This window comes from Xiphophorus couchianus, chromosome 9, assembly GCF_001444195.1.
Source record: "Xiphophorus couchianus chromosome 9, X_couchianus-1.0, whole genome shotgun sequence".
NCBI lineage: Eukaryota > Metazoa > Chordata > Actinopteri > Cyprinodontiformes > Poeciliidae > Xiphophorus > Xiphophorus couchianus.
In genome coordinates, this window is record NC_040236.1 from 25950812 (window position 1) to 25968779 (window position 17968).

The 17968-nt window shown below is 37.8% G+C and overlaps 1 protein-coding gene and 1 long non-coding RNA gene across 3 annotated transcripts in view; one reads left to right on the plus strand and one right to left on the minus strand.

Annotated features, from left to right (window-relative positions):
- The window catches only part of naaladl2 (N-acetylated alpha-linked acidic dipeptidase like 2), a 385596-nt gene that overhangs the window by 351551 nt on the left and 16077 nt on the right, over positions 1 to 17968 (minus strand). The gene's annotated exons all lie outside the window — the stretch shown is intronic.
- LOC114151152 (uncharacterized) lies at positions 618 to 16338 on the plus strand. Its single transcript, XR_003596886.1, has 3 exons — positions 618 to 763; positions 8566 to 8567; positions 16325 to 16338. It is a non-coding gene; the product is annotated as an uncharacterized LOC114151152 (long non-coding RNA).

Sequence of the window (17968 nt, forward strand, 5' to 3'; positions counted from 1 at the left end):
TGCACGGACAGATTGAAAATGTCCAGAAACACTCCTGCCAGCTGGTCGGCGCAGGTTTTCAGCGTCTGGCCTGACACCTTGTCTGGTCCTGTAGCTTTGTGGGTGTTGATCCTCCTCAGGGTGGACGTCACCTGATGCTTCTGCAGGACGAGAGGCTGGTGCTGCTCTTCCAGTTGGGGTAGATGTACGGCTTCTCTGCTGCCCGCCGTGTCAAAGCGGGCAAAGAAACTGTTTAAGGTGTCAGGCAGGGTGGGGTCGCGGCTGGTCAGCTGAGTGCTGTGTTTGTAGTCCGTCATGGTTCTGATGCCTCTCCACATGCTTCGGGGGTTGTTGTTGATGAAGTGTTCCTCAATCTGCTGTTTGTACTGGAGCTTGGCCTGCTTAATACCTTTTTTCAGCTCCGACCGGGCCCTGCTATAAGCCAACCTGTCTCCAGACCTGTAGGCAGCATCCCGGGCTTTCAGCAGGGCCCGTACTGTGCTGTCCAGCCATGGTTTCTGGTTTGGAAACACTTTTATGGTCTTAACAGGGAGGACAGCGTCGGTGCAGAACTGAACATAGGACAGAACGGACGATGAGTATTCCTCCAAGTCTGCGCCGTCCCTGAACACACTCCAGTCTGTATGCTCAAAGCAGTCCTGAAGTGCAGAGGAGGCCTCCTCAGTCCAGACCTGAACTATTCTGGTGGTCGGCTTAGTTCTGCAGGCCAGAGGCTTGTAGACAGGAATCAGCTCCACTGAGATGTGGTCAGACATGCCCAGATGTGGAGCTGCTACAGCCTTGTAGGCTCCGGGGGTATTGCAGTAGACCTGATCCAAAATGTTATTGGATCAATTTTCAACAGATGCTTAAGCTTATATCTATACTTAGAGCAACCAGAAGACTTTAAATAATATAGAAAGGACTCCAGACATTACCATTTATTTGCAAAAAGTGATATTTCAATTAATTTCTTGTATGCATACATTTCAGGCACAAAACCAAACATAAATAATATCAAAGTGAACAACCCTTCTATTGGTTTGTAGTGCAGGATCCCCGATGTCAACACTTTCTCATTCACACAGATCTGCTTCAAAAGTATACCACTTTGTTTTTTTTCTGAAAGATATGCAAGTCATTTTTTGCTAAGAATTGTTCACTTGGAAGAAATGTCCTTCATCTACCAGAGGGAGCAGTCGCTGAAATAGTAACTTTATGACAAAATGTCCAACAACAGCCAACTATATATGGAATAGTAACCTATAAAAACATGTAAATGATCAACAACATTCAACATACAAGCCATTCTAAAAATAATTGCCATCAGAATTGGTTCTGTTATGTATTTATAGAAATCCAATGGTTCTAGTACAAACAAAATCAGAAACTACAATCTGGGAAAGGTTAAAATATAAAAGTTACTAAAATATTTACTTCACCAAAATATTTATTTCACCAAAGGTTCTCACAGCCTAGGAAAATATACTTTAAAGTGATTTAATGATTCGTATATTTTGTCTAATCTTTACTGAATTAAGTTCTGTGCTGTGGGCTCTGAGCATCACAAAAAAAGAACTATCAAAATCATTACGGCGGTTGTGGACCTTCAGTCATTCAATTTTTTGACATAGTTATGGCTCTTTACCAGCAGTAAAAAGTCTGGGTCCTTGTGTTCAATAAAACATTCGGAGGCTTAAAAAGGTTGCCTTAAGGCTTAAGCTAGTAAGAAAAACAACCCTGGGACTTTGTTTAGGCCAGTAATAAGTGTATGTTTGCTGTTAATGTCTTCATTTCTTTTTGGGAACTGGACCTTTTCTACTGACCTTCTCCCCTATGCAGGGAGCCATTGTCAGCCAAATCAAAAAACACAATTGATGCTAGAGAGAACAAATCAGTAAACATGTTGCTGTCTAGAAACAGAAAAGTAATTTGATAAGACACCAAATTTACAGTTTTTGCACAACTTTGAAAAAAAAAAAGACCAATAGATAGGTTTGTCTTAAATACCTGTCTACACCCAATGTATCCAGTGGGTTACAACACATACATTGTGTTTCCACAATTTATGACTACTGGTGACACATCAGTATTTCATCAGAGTTGCTGTTTTGTATTATTTTGCTGCTCCCATTTTCTGACCACCCAAACACATTGAACATGACACTAAGCAGAATGAAAGGGAAAGAAGCTGCATTAAATTGGATATGCATCCACACAATGATGCTGTTGACAAGCCTCTTTACAAAAGCCCACACTTGTCTTCGCTCTGACTGACAAAATGAATCCAACGTTAGAGTAACAACTAGAGGACATGTAACACAATGAATCCTGCAAGGGAAATTACTTTTTCTGTTATGTAAAAACTGTGTCGCCTTACTGTGGAAAAAAGCCTTAATGTGCTGTTGTCAGTTTTATTGCCATCACTTCTGCATTGAAAAGCGGCATCCTTATCATTAAGAAAACATGTCATGGTCAGACGGGTCAGGGTCGACTGGTGTGTGCTTGCATGTGTCTGTGTGAACCAGGTTTTTATATCCTTGTGGGGACATATTTCTGTCTGCATTGTGGGGTTGTGGGGACCACTGCTTCTTGTAGGGACAAATCCTGGTTCCCATGAGGGGAAATATTGTTTTCGGGTTTACAGGACCTGGACTTCTGAAGCTTTTACTACTGACTGCACCATGTTTTCTAATGTGAAATGTCAAAATGCAGCAGTGCAACTTCAAAGACAAATTGAAGAGAATCATATTGTGAGAATTAAACAGGTGCAGTACACTACCTGAAGGCTTTAACTCACACTTTTCTTCTACATTTGGGTATACACATTACTGACTTTGGCACATGGACCAGACATCTCTTGTTCTCACCCTTGATATTTTTTTTCTACCATTGCATTATGTAATTTGTCATATTGGTGTTGCAGAACAAGAAAGCTGCTGTAAAGCTATTGAAAAGAGCTTTTTCACTGGTGTAATTAATAACATGAACAATAGCTGCAGTCAAGAGCAGCAGTATTGGACAAGTTAGCTTACTGACTTGGCCCTCAATGAAACAAGGGCTATACAATGGTCCAATCAATGAAATTGTTAATGATGACTGCAAGGTTTGAAATGTAGAATAAAATTGTACTTGCTAAAGAATCTTTCCAAAAATTCTGTTGATCAGTTTGTCAAAATCCTAATCAGGAAGACTTTGCTGTGTAAAGTGGTTAACTACCTGCAGCTCTTAAAGACATAAGCCGTTACAACAGTATGACTTTCTTAAGGCTGCTGTCATTCTGAATGTTGGAACTTTGGAAAACAACTGTTATGTTTACTGAGAAAACATCACAGCCTTCTGCTATGTTATGACCAGGTGCATGAAATTGGGTATTAAAAGTACATTCAACTTTAATATGTTAGAACATACATTCTGATGAGGCTCACCTGTCAGATTAAAAGCACCTTTTGAAAGTAACCTCTAAGAAGTCATTAACACCACTTCTAAAAATAGTTCAGTCTATTGGTTTAAACTAGTCTGATGTGATATTCTGATTTTAAATGTTGTGTTTTCATTAGATTTTTTATGGAAAAATCATCACAAGTACCAGAAATAAAGGCTCGGAAACATCACTTGTTATTTTTGTTTATGTTTCAAGTAATTAAGTTACTGAAATAAATTCACTTCTCAAAAAGATTCTAACTTAGTAAGCAAGATTAAATGCTCAAAAAGTATCTCAAAATGGTCATATGTATTGATAACCTGTAATAGTTAGACTATAAAGGATGGTGTGAATTCCATTTTCAGTTCCAGTCTGAATTTTGGGGATTAGTAAGTTGTCTACTCAGCTAACTTTGAGGGCCAATGTGTCTCAGTGGGTACAAAGAATGTCTTGCAGTCTTGCAAGTTGCTCTTTAAGTACATATGTGCCTGTGAGAAGGATTGGGTGAATGTGGCTCTAGGTGATCAGTGTTTAGTACTACTTACATAACCTAGTCCTAGTGTAAGATCAGGTAATGTTCGTCTCGGATCAATAATGTGAAATTTGGCATTATGTCTTCCAGTGCCACAAAGATGAAAAAACAAATGTACAATAGTGTGACAAAAGTATAATGCCTTCCTGCAAAGAAAGCCTCTTTCAGCCTCTTGTATTTGTTCTCATTCATCAAAGTTCATGACTACAGGTGACAGCTGGATTTCAGGATGACATATTTACTTAGGAGGAATTTCTGCAGTCAAAGGCCACATTCATAAAAGAGAATCAAGATGCAATTTCATAGTTTGAGTGTGAAAGGACAAAGAGCTAAATTAACCCGCCCCTTTTACATCCTTTGCCAGCCAAGCGACATAATTACAGCCATGTAAAAGCTGAGTTGGGGGAAAGGTAGATCTCTGTTGTGACTTGAGAGTGTGATATTGCAATTAGCAACAGTCCATGCAGCTTGTTGCCCAGTAATTAGGGTACAAACACTCAGGGACCGTATCAGTATGGTGTGCATTTCATGCACATCATTCCTTACTACTGACACAATGATGAGTCAAGCTGAAGTGAACCAAGACACAACAGTTGGCTCTACCTTCTTTCCTTTTCTCTTTCTAGCCTATCTACCTTTCTACCTACTGTCTCTCCTTTTTTCCTTGCTTATATCCCTGTTTTCTTCATTTATTTTCTTCCATATGTCCTAACTTCTCTTCCTTGTGAGTTGAAAAGGCTAGCTCCATCAGGGAGATCACCAAGTCTGACTAAGTTATTCCAGTCCTGTCATGAGGAATGGGCCAAACGTCTTGCAAAGTGTTGTATCACGCTTCTGGAGGGATACTCAGACAGTTTCAAAAGTCAACCAAAATGTTCAATAAATATCAAGGAAATGCATGTAAACCTCTGAGTTTAAAGAAAAAAATTTTCAAAAAATATGTCATTCTGGAATTGAACAATTTGACATAATTTTGATAATCCTCATTGATCTAAAACAGGATGCAAGGTCGAAAAGCGAGGAATAAAAGGTATGGGAATAAAATGTATGTAGATCTCAGGTGCCAACTATGTTGTGCAGCGGTTAAGTAGTTTTTTGTTAATGTATCTAGTTTGCTTTTTGTTTGCTTATTTTGAAGATGATGCCAGGAACACCCCCAGTGTGTGGGAGCAACTGAAGGGTAAGTTAACCTTTTGCTTTCAAAGAAAACTCCATCAGTTTCCTGACTAGAAGAGAAAACTATATCATTAAATTATGACACAAATTTACCTGAGTTCCACATCTCTGTCTTTTCAATGACTTTACATTCATACGTATCCGCTCACACTGCAGTTCCTGCCATTCGGCTACATGATAACCAACAAGCATCTGGTGACGGACTGGCTTACAGTCCTTCACCAGAGGTTTGAAGCCAGCAAACCTCTGAGCTCTTTAAAGACGTCGTACAGGAAGAGCTGGATACGTAACCTGCCAGCTGCACAGACAGTGTTGACATTTTCAAAAGACACCTTCAAACAACTCCTTTATTACTGCTCTGTGTGTGTCCCACAACAAATAAGTCATATCAGCTTTATTAAACAATCCACCCTCTAGTGCTCATTCTCTTTCGGTGTATGTATTTGTGTGTGTGCATGCTGACTGTTCCTATCTGCCTTTCCTTGCTGTGGACCCCTGGGATGTAGTGGGCTGCTATTTGAAGCCCAGGACCTAGTTTTCCCTCGTACTATGAGCTCTGCTTTAGAAACAGATTGAACAAAAAAAATACAAAGACAGACTGGGACAACAGGACCAAGGAATTGCCACTGAAATTGAAGCTTCTAAGAATTTGCAGTAAACAGTACAAGGAAGATAAAATATGAAGTCAATGCAAGTAGAAATATTTTGTTTTCTAGTTAAAATCATTAAAAAATGCCTGTTTGGTTGTTCTACACCAGTTGGCTGCAGTCCCATGTGAACCTCACAGATAGAGGAAAAGCGGGAAAAAAACATCTACACACATCTTTGTGTTTATAATGTAGCTTCAAATGCATCCATTTACTAGATGCATGAGTCAAAAAAAGAGATCAAGGATTAGAAAAGTCATTAAGGAGGGTAAACACTTGACAACATTAATATTTTGTGCCTTTATGTCAGCTTGTAATCACTGAGCTTACACAATATACGTCAGCATTTTATAATGGGCCTCTTGACATAAAGGTTACATTGAATCCCTCTCAGGAATCACTTAGCAAATCCTTCATCTTCAGAAGAACTTTGATCCTTTTTCTACATGTGAAGTTTTGTTACTTTGAACTTGTATTACTCAGTAAGAAAGAAAATAATCAACTGAGAACAAAAATTACCTACTTCTAATGAATTATGGAGGTTGTGGGTACAAGTTTACATATGCTCATTAAGTACACAACACCATCATATTTCAAGGTCCTGTTTATTTAAGTTGTTCTGTTATGTCAGTGTTGTACAGGACCCTGATTCAGGAGCACTGCACAGTCAAGGCAAAGAGAGAGACCTCAGTGAACTGAAAAGCATAAACACTAAGAACAACAGGAACACAAGGCAGATGAAGAGTCCAACAGTTAATCATCTGAGAAAAAAGAGAGCATGGAGGACATGATGAACCAGAAAGCTCTGCTTCAATGCTGCAGTTAAACACAACTTTCAGAGCAAGACTTATTAACACCACTTGAAAACACTGAACTGAGCCTGAAATACCATTTAAGGATTCAGTGGAACATAATCGGTATTAGACGAAGCTGTAAGCAGCACACTGACCTACTTAGACAGTGTGATGCATGAGAAGATAAGAGACAATCAGCTTGGTGTTCTGGTGCTAATCAAACATTTTATCATTAGTGAAGAGCTGAATTTTACTGTTTTTGTTTTTATTTGTTTTCAATCTTACCAATCAAAAGCAAAACTAAAGTTGTGCACATGCCGTTCTGATTGGTTGTTGTTGACCAATCTCCTGGTAACAGTGATGTGGATTTTGGGTGCTGGGCCAGTTAGTCTTGGCTGTGGTTTCGGGATTGTTTTGGATCATAAACCAAGCTGGAAATCTCAGTTAAAATATATAAAACAAAGACTGTAAAAGTATATGACTTCCAAATAAAGTGAAAAAAAAAAACATCTAAAAAACCATCAGAACCATCTAAACTCCAGACATGCTATTAATTTATTGTTCCACACTTATTGCATAGCAGTATGAGGCAATAGTAAACCTCTGTTTGTAACACTACATGCATTTTAGAGCAAGTCATTATCAAGCTCATAGCTTTCAAAAGAAAGCTGTGAGAGTTTATACAAAGTGAATGTTGAGAACAGAGAACATACTGATAAATTCTTCATTCAATCTTGAAAGGACTTTGTTCATTTAGAAATTCTATATGTCCTAACATCAAGTGATATAAATAATGAAAGGAAGTAGTTATGAGTAGTTTTATCTGACAGTTGTCCATGTTTTAGTTTTTCTTTTTTAATTATGAAAACTACGTACTTAATCTACCAACTAAGCACAGTGAGATTTAAATTAAAAAAAAAAACAAACAAACAATAAAACAAATACTTACAAAAACCAGGAGAACACAGGGAGCCTGAACAGGAACAAAAATCCAGTGAGGAGTTCATTTGGGGAGAGGTAATTACTGAGTGTTTGGATGTGTTACAATGGAACAGTGTTAATTAGAAAACAAGGTACAGCTGTGAAGGGACAGCAGAAGGCAGACTGAGAGAGAGAGAGGGACAGAGGGATGACTCAGGGGAGCAAGGAGGAGTAACACAAACAGGGATGCTGGGAAAAAATCTAACAAAGAAATGAATGAACATATCTTTAAAAACTAAGAACCAACTAAAGTAAAACAGAAACAAGGTTGATCTAATCAAAACAAAAATAACCAGGGTGAAACAAAGATAACTGAAAGCCCAGGAAAGACCCCAAAGTCCTGACAGAGCTCTTTTATTTTTGATTTAATTGCAATCTCAAATCTCTTCTACATACTATCCCAGCTTTTTCCCCAGCATGCTTTCACATTATTTTGGCAATGGAAACACACGCACTTTCAGCAAACTGCAGACATGTTTCCTTCCTTCTCAGACGTAGATTTGTGTTAGAAATGGATTTGTAAATGAGTTTTTGTCCAGTGAATCAGCCTGTAAGATTGATTAACATGGTTTATTTGAAATGTAGTTCTTACTTTTGCTGAATAAAATTTTGTTGACCGCAGATCAACTGTGAGAACAGTAAATCTGCTTCTGAGATCGTTGGGTGTTATTAGTAGTATTCAATAATGTTGTATCACACGCTGAGAAAGTTTTAGACATTATGCTAAATTTAAGCTTTTTCTACCATCTCCATAAACTGATCACTGCAGTGTTTTGATCTACAGGGTGGGCCATAACTATCCATACATATGAGAATGTAAAATGTACATTTCTTTTATATTTCAGACAACCCAAGAAGATGCATTTTACAAAAGAGCATAGAATTGAAATTACACTGATGGCTGGATTGGGAAGCAGTTGCATGGTTGCGCGAAACTTTAACAGAAAATATGGAACGAGCATCACACACATGACACTGTGGCAAAACGTATATGCAAGTTTCAGAAAACTGGAAATGTTGCAGACCATGAAGATGTGCAGCAATTACACAGAGTCCCACAAAAATAAGAAAGGTTGTCCAATATAAAATGTTTATTTTTTCTATGTATGAAAACTTATGGCCTACCCTGTACATACACCATGGTGTTAGCCTCATGCAGTAAAGCCTATGAATTGTTCTAAAATGCATGTAGATAATGTTTGTTGTTTATTAAATGTGATAGTTTTTAAATATACTGAGTTATTTGTGAGAATTGTTTCTGTTTGAATATTTACGACAGCATCTTTTCAAAGTTTTATAGGGTGAGAGAGCAAGGACAAAACAGCTTTTATTGCATTTCATGTTCAATGCTCTTAATGCACATGCCAAATAAATGTGTACTTATTAACTAAGTGCTCGCATAATGAAATATTACCTTGATTAAGACCACATACTTTCATTTACATTTAAGAATGACTTGCTTAAAATAAGCTTATATATCTTGTTGAACAATTACTTTACTCCTAAAGTCAGTGTTTGTTGTTTCTTGTTTTAGCTGCACTAAGATATTTGCACTAGAAACTAGATCAAAAATACCTAGAAAGGTTTTCTGTTAGTGACCAGATCTTAAGTCTTGTGTGGTTTACCATGTTTTTGGTCTTTGAGTCAGCGGTCTTCCCCCATTCCATACCATAAATATTCTTTATTAAAAATGCATTTTAGTTTATTTGTTTTATAATGGAATATTTTTACTCTGAAAAATTGATATTTTCTTGAATTAGCTACAAACAATGACCTTCAAAACTATATGTCAATAAATATTCAATGGGAGTTTAACTTTTATTGAGAAATGTACTTTTTCATGATATTCTCAGTTACTGAAATGCACTATGTTTGATGGCGTTTGGTTGCATTTGATCTTAAGGGCATTAAAGTAAAAAACATTAAACATTAAAACATTTGCATCCACTTGGCAACTATTTGCTACTAATCCCAATAAAACTCATGGAATTTGCAGTTGCAGTCACAAAGTGTAGTTCCTCTGCAAATAAATGTATGTTGTTTATAAGTTCAAACTATATTTCATGTCTATTTTTTCATTGTCCTAAGGTAAAAAAGTGATTTTGAATGCGACCTGAACCGGAGTCCAAAAATGGATGGAGCAAATTCTGTTTTCCTTTCAGTCTCTCTGATTGCCTGCTGCTGTAATCGTGCCACTGTGTTGAGGTCCAGGAGCTTTTGTGAAAGAATGAACTAATGGGAAACAAGCCCATTTCCATTCTGTGACATTAATAATTTGCCATGCCAAGAATAGTTTCATTATTTTTTCTTTAAACGGGTGTCTTGAATGACACACACAAAGAAAGGAACCAGCGGGAGAGAGGTGGCTCAGCGATGGAGACGGGAGTGGATCTGGGTATTTGAGTTGCTGAGAAGCAGGACGGCTGGGGATGTGAGGAAGGCATAAATATGCATCATATGTGATATCTTTGTAGAGGAGCGTTCACGTTGGATGTGAGCCAACTCTCTCCTCCCCACGCACCCTCCTTTTTGTCCTGCTTCATCCTCCTCTGTTGTCTTTATTTTTCTTCTTAGCCGATTCCTGTTTTCATAATACAGATAGTCACATAAAGTCATGAGTACAGCAGTCAGCCGGCGCAGTCAGTGTCCGGAGCATCAGAACCAATATCAGCACTTCCCAAATTAATTAGCAGCTCTCTTCCTGGCCTGTTTCAGTAATAAGTCTCTTAGGGAGTCCAGTGATAGACTACACTGTAGCTCCCCCCAACCCATCTCTACACCCCCATCTCCTCACAGTTGTAGTCTTTGAGCACTGAATGCAACCCACCACCACTATGTTGCTGCCCCCATGCTGTATGAGGAGAGAGAGTGTCCCTGTAAAACAATCTCTCCCTCAATTGGCTTTGTGTCAAACAGAATAAAGCCGTGTTCCATAATGGGAGCTGGACCGCAGTAATAGCCACCGCATGCCATGCACCAGCAGGATGTAATGACTTGTATGTGATATGGAGATCAGCTGATGTGCAGGTATAACATGTCTGGATGTGGAGATGATGAAACAGCTCAGGTGGCTCATGGTGCAGTGGTGGGGAGACTGTGATCAGTCATGAACCTGGAGTCCAGCCCAACATGCCAGTCAATACGAACAGAGCAACACTGCTCAAACTGAAGTTGAGCTTTGTGAGCCAGGTGTCCAACAATTTGAGAACTAAATGATTGGACACTTTCCACAGCAATGAATGAACTTGCAAGCTGCTGACCTAAAAATATGTATGCTCTGCAAGCTACAAACATGAAAAGAAGGTTTGCTGAGAATTACAAAATTGAAGATAAACTAAGGTTTTAGCTTTCCTACATAATTCTGCTCAATTCTCATTTCCCTTCAGTACTCCATGTGGAATTCCAACCAGTGAGTTTGATTTCTCTGGTTCAATTTCAACCAGACCAATCAGCGAGCAGAAGGAGTTGTGAATGAAGACATTGATGTCTGCCAGGACAGGTTGGTTATAGTTTGATAATGGTAGCGAAAGAAGTAAACAAAGCAATTCAGTCCATGTCGACCATGCTTCCAAATATTGAGGAACTAAAGTTGGTGAAACAGGCATGTTTTAAGACATTTTATTGCTGGTAAAGATGGTCCTTCTCCCCAGTTGGTGGTTTGCAATGCACATCATTTCCAGTAAGCTTGGCAGAGTAACTGCCACATCATATGAAATTTCTACTTGCTACCTTACTGAAATATGGATTTGACTTTCCTTTCATGGATCAGATTAATATAGCTCAGCTGATATTGTCCAGTAATGTGGAGACACATTACTGGACTGCTTATAGATACAAAATTTGAATATTTTATTCCATCTCGCTTTATTGTACATTATATTCATAGAACCACTGCTGGCTGCAATTCATCAAAACAAAAGCAGTGACGGAATTCAAACTGCTAATATAATATATTTCTATGCTGATGAGATTTTGCTCTTTCTCAAAAATGCAAAATCGTCTCTGAACGAGTCAAAAATACTGATAATTTCAGGCTGCTCTATCAGTTGGAACAAATCCTTCCTGACTCCTCTAATATTCATCTCTCATCAACTATTCCATTATTAGAAGCTGGCAAAGAGCTTCTAATATGATCATTAAGAATGTGATGAATATTCATCAACAGTCATTAATGTTGTGGTGTGGTGGACTGACATTTACAGTTAGAGGTTAGCAATTGTTAGGAGTTTCTGATCTTCAGTTCCTTGTGGTAAACAAATATACCTTTAGGAAAGCATTTAGACATTCTTAAAATTAGTCATTCGTCTGAGATGAAATTACATATTTTATCAAATGACTTGATTAGCTTTGAATTTTTTAATTTAGGACATTTGATTAATTACTTTGAACTCAAATTGCATTTGACCTGCAAAACAATGACTTGGTCCCACCTCAGAGAATCCAGATAAGTCTTTTACACAACTTTATGACTATAGCTAGATGTATTAATCTAGTTGTATATATATATATATATATGCTAACAACCAAAGCTTCCCAGACATTGTCCCCTCACACAAGTGTTCAATTTCAAGCCATTCAGCTGCTTCTGTAAAACCAGAAAAGACTGAGAAAATATGCAGCAGAAGGTTCAGCCTCCAGATTCCAACACAGCCATTGAAATGTAAAATTTTATTTCTAATGAAAGTATATATATATATATATATATATATATATATATATATATATATATATATATATATATGATAATATAAATACAAGATATGGCATGTATAGTATATAGTGCATTCTTAACTAAACACAAAGTGTGATGTTATGTTATAAATAAAATAAATCAAGCTTTAATCTGTTTGCTGCCAAATTATATCAATATGTCCCTCCAGTTTCTTGAGAATTGTCATGGAAATTCATGCAAAATCAACAAATCAATGTACTTTTTTGAGTTAATAAATAATTGTTAGTATATCTCAGATTTTTCTTAAAAATTGCCAAACACTTTCTTACTTGTACTAAACAGCTGCCTCAGCCTTAATTGATGTCCATTATCTATGCAGCAAATAATAAAAAGTAGCATTCACGGTCATAAATTAGTGCAAATTTTTCCAAATTAATATCACAAACACTGAGTTTTATTACCCAAAATTATAAAAAGTACCACGAAATCCTGGAGCTACTCAAAAGATGTTTTATAATATTATTTCATTTTAAGAATTCATTGATATTTTAACAGTTTCTGAACACGTTTTATTGATACATTCTGGCACAACCGGCCCTTTAAAAGCATTCATGATCTTGATTTGGCCCAAAATGAAAATGAGTCTAAATTAACTGTCATCTATTGCTCCTACAGCAATAATTCATGGGAAAAACAAAATATTAATATTCTAAAACAATTAAGCAGGGAATTTCCCTTTCTGCCTAAGCTGTTGACAAAGGGACTCTACTGGCAGTACGGGTGGAGCTGTACCTCACTCTAATCCACATGTAGCAGTGGCAAGGATTTCCAATACTCTATAAATTCAGGTCTTATCTCCAGACAGTGACTAGTAAATGGTAAGCAATGCTATCAATCATGGAGCTCCCTGCTGTGTGATTCATAGTAATGTGTTTCCATTTAAAATCCCCCTGGGGCTGGAGGAGAGTGGAGAGAAGAGAGAGGAGAACAGCAAGTCTCCAGGCATCAAATTCCACACAACAATCAATATGTGGAGCTCAAACAGCCCATGCCTTAGTCAGCCCTGGGAAAATAAATGTATTAAGGTAAGGAAAATGCATTAAAGAGGAAGGGAAATGTGCTACAGTGAAAGGAGAATAATCACGAATGCAGTATCAAAGCAAAGGCAAGGAACTAAAAAAGATGTATGGCTGTTTGTAAGCAAGGCCTGAATGGAGCAGCTACAGTGCCAGACACATTAGTTAAAAGGCAGCAGAACTGAGATGTTGTGAAGCAAAAAGCAAAGGAAATAGACAGCGAGATAACAGTGGCAGTGGATAGAGATGGCACTGAATCTTAAAGACTTGAACAGCACCAGAATAAAAAAGGGCTTTGTTTGTGTATGCATTGGTGTGTACTGTGAGGGGAAGAGGTGGACTGGCCAATAGGAGGTTACCCAAACGGCCAGAATAGTTGGAATGTGTGTTTTTTTTTATTTCAGTTTTTATTATTCCATAAAGTGCAGCAGCGCAGCCGCTCTCATGGTGCAGTGAAACGTCAGACTGGGTCAGTCTGATGGTTTGCATACTAAACCATCAGGGGAGATACATGTGGCTCCTCCCAATCTGGAAAAGAAAAGAGCGGAAGAAAGGGAGGCGGGTTAAATTAGCTAGCTTGCCAAAAATTAAGAGGCAAGAGGGATTTAAAAAAGACTGGAGTTGCAACAGTGAAGCATCTGTAAGAAGAGACAGAGCAGACTGGACTTGTTGAGGAAGCTAACATCTAAGCTATGACGACTTTGCAACCTCTTTTTCATAAAATCAAGAAAATTATGGACAACCCTGACCATCCTCTTCATGAGACTGTCTTAGATTAACAGAGTTACTTCAGTCAGAGGCTTCTTGAAATTCACTGTAATACCGACTGCTACAGGAGATCTTTCCAGCCAACAGCCATCACCATCTACAATAACTCTTTGAAGAATTCGAATTAATATGAGTTACAACATTTAATCTCCCTTTGGGAACAGTAAAGAATTTTTGAATTTGAATCTCCCAGCATTCATAGCTACACATTTTCTTTGGGTATGCAAAAGTCTATGTATGGCAGGACCTCCTTTCAATGCAGCACAATTACCCCTGGAACACCAACCCAACAGAGACACAAGAGATTTTAACCTTTTTTTCTTCTAACCTGCTGACCAGGAAGAAGATTTGTTTCAAAACGTTCCAAGGTTTCACTGGACAACTTTTAGAAAGCAGTCTGCATACCCTGAGTTTCTGTGTTTCCATAGAGACGTCAGAAGTCTCTTGATGTGTCTGTCTATAGAGGCCCACTGTGACGACCTCTCCATTTCGCCACCAGAACTTGTCTTGGTTTTAAAACACAAAGTCCTGGAGGCTCTGATGTGAACCCAGCTGGAACGCCAGACAACTTTACACCTGCTGCCTGAAAAGAACAAGTTTTTTTCCCTCTTCCATCAATTTTTGGATTTTTTAGACATTGCTTTGACCAGACTGATGCTCGATTCAAAGTGAGACCATTCCATAATCTGGGCTGAATTACATGTGAGTTTATTTAGTAGATTATACAACAGCTATTGCTGAAGCACAAATAAGTAGATGCAGTATAACAGTTGATCATTTACCAAGATCTGTATAATATGCATGAAGAACACTGAAATGTGACAAAACACAACAGGACTAAAACAATCTTTTTCACAAAAATGAAAAAGAAATCAAACTGATGAGATCAATAGTTAGTAATCTCAGTCTACCTGATTTTATTTTATTTCCACTCAAAGCATCAAGATTGGCACTGGAAGCTGCTACAGCAGGAACAAGTATATTGAAGTCACTGGCTTGCTTTAGGTTAGCACAGTTCTCTGGCAGAGGAAACACACACAGTAAACAGCACAAGAACTGAAGACCCATGTTAGCTTTGCCACTGTAAAGAAGACAAAAAAAATCTCTCTGCTGGGCATTTTTTCAAGGAGACATTATGCTACTGCAATAAAAGATTAATTTATTTTAAGGAAGTGTTTAACATTTTTACTAAGGGGGCCAGTGAACATGGCCAACTCTGTATTCTGCTGTTGTAAGTTTCTCCTGAAAGGGCTGGTATCAATAAAACTAATGATTTTGACCTACTAGTTATTTTCATTAGCCTTTAAGTTATTGCTTTTCAACTCTTAATATGCTACAGGGAGCTGAGCTGCTTTTTTCAGCTTACAAAGCATTTGTGTTTCTGGTAGCCCTAATTCGAAGTGGTGTGCAGAAAGAGTGGAATCCAGATAGTTGGAATTAATTATGAATAATAAACATGCTCCAGCCCTGTGCAATAGATGAATGCTTATTGCAAATGGCATCAGAGCAATGGAGAGCCAGGCAAAATCATATTTTAAAATTAGAGGCTATCTATTTTTGTGTGCAACCAGACATCTTCTCAGACTTTATCTATTTGCTGAATAAAGAAAATGTTCTATTGTGTAGCATTCAAAACAACAAATAATGCTCTTACAACTTTTTAAAGATTTGTTTCAATTTAATTTCTCTGTATCAGAAAAACGGCAGAAAGCAGCAATTTATTTTCTAGCCTTTCACAAATTGTTATTCTTGTTCATAGTTTTATTTCCTGATTACAAAAGGCATTAGACAATTAGACTTCTGCATATTTTAATGCAGAATGCTGAGAAACTGGAGAAAAAATGCTGCTGTACACGTCTGGAGGAGTCGTACATAACCTGGAGAAACTGTCTGCTGTGTATAAAAACATCCTTTGCCAAGCAACAATATCATATTTTTCCATCACTGGAGTCATGACTGCTGATCCATTAATTCCCCCAGCCCACAGCTGTAATACTTCAAAATAAAATTGGTTATATGAAAAATAAATTTATTGGCAACCTCTCGAAAGTAATTACTTGATCATATATCAGCAATTCATCAAAAAAAAAAAAAAAAGAAAAAGCTTCTTCTAAACCTTCGGCTTGCACAATGGGCCCTGACTAGGCCTGACGCGATAAACGGTAAATCAATTAATCGTAAGATAAATTAAAACTATAGACGTCATTTTAATTATCAGCATTATCGTCTCTTCCAGCCTTTTTCTCTTTCTGTTGATGACACCGAATGAAAAAAGGCTCAACTCCGATACTCTCCACTGACTCCTCCCTTCCTCATTTCCTCAGTGTAAAGCCCAGCGGACACGACATGATCTTAGAGCTGTCGGCTGATTGTCGGCCCTTTTTCAAAACCTGACAGATCACACATTAGCCGACAGAAATCCTAGATATAACGGTTCGATCGGGTTCGTTCCTGCCGTGTGGTGTCCAACAATGGGCACAAAATAATGGCTACAAGTCCAGTGAACTAATTTTAAAACCAGGCATTAATCAATGCTTTAGTACAATCTACCTGCAATGCATGTAGTGTCAGCGTAAAGTCCTGACTGAATGAAAATCATCATAACCTATTTATGTCACGTTAACGAAGAACAGCTGAAAAGTTACCGGGTTTATCAACTGCGGTAGCAATTTCGCTCCAACTCCTCCTCTTGTCATTTCTATATTCTTTGCATGTTGAATAAACATTAATGTTGTTTCCACATATCATCTCCGATGTCCGCTGGACTTCGGGTTGCACTGTGTCAGCTGTTTGGGATTCCCCTCCGTAATTTCCCCTCAGAAAACACGGAAGAGAATCCACGCTTTCTGATTGGCTACCTGTCACATTCAACGGGCTGCTTTAAGCTCCCAGTCGGGGAAAACCCCTGATTTGGATTGGAGCGGCAACGACGATCTACCGTAACACACCACACAATCTTAGAAAGACCAACGTTCTAAGATTGTCATAAGGGGAAAAATAGCAGCAAAAAGTCGTGTAGTGTGAACTATTGCATCAGGTAGTTGATGTGGCCATCTTCTCTATTTAAATCGAATTATTACTGAAGGGCAACATAATATACAGACTTCATAATCTTTTGGTTGAAAGCAGTATTTACTTCCACTTTAGCTTTATGTTTAGTTTTTTTTTTCAAGTGAGTTTTTTGTTAATGGAGACTGAGAATCCATTTTATTTTTGTTTTTGGTTGTTTTGTTTATTTTGTTTATCAGTTCAAGTGTTTAGTGTTTTGAAATTAAAGTGTATCCATCTTTGACAAGAAATCGCATGCATTATTACGTCATTTCCATTAAATCAGTGTAAAAAGGTCTTCAAACAATATTATCGTTTATCGCAATAATTTTTGAGACAATTAATCGTTGAGCAAAATTTGCTATCGTGACAGGCCTACCCCTGACCCAACCAAATTATTTAAAGAAGTGTTCTCTTTGATTACTGATCCAATTTTATATATGATTAATCTCTAGTAAATGGATATGTACTGCCAAATATTTACAAAATATTTACCATCAGGAAGTCCACAAAGTACAATTTAAAAGCCTTCAGCTCATCCATTATCCTGCAGCAAGACTTTGGATGGAAATTCAAAAGAGAGATCATATTTCTCCTATTGTAGCTTCTCTTCACTGGCTCCCTGTTAAATCCAGGACAGAATTTAAGATTCTCCTTCTCACATCCAAAGCCCTTAATAATCAGCTCCATCATATATTAGAGATCTGATTGGATCCGATGTTCCTAACAGACATTTTGCTCTCAGACTGCAGTTCCACTGGTTCCTGGAGGAACTGCTTCATATTCTACTGTGGGATCTTTCCTGTTCCAGTCTGTGAGGCAGACACCATCTACATTAAAGACCTGGCTTAAAACCTTTTACTTTGATTAA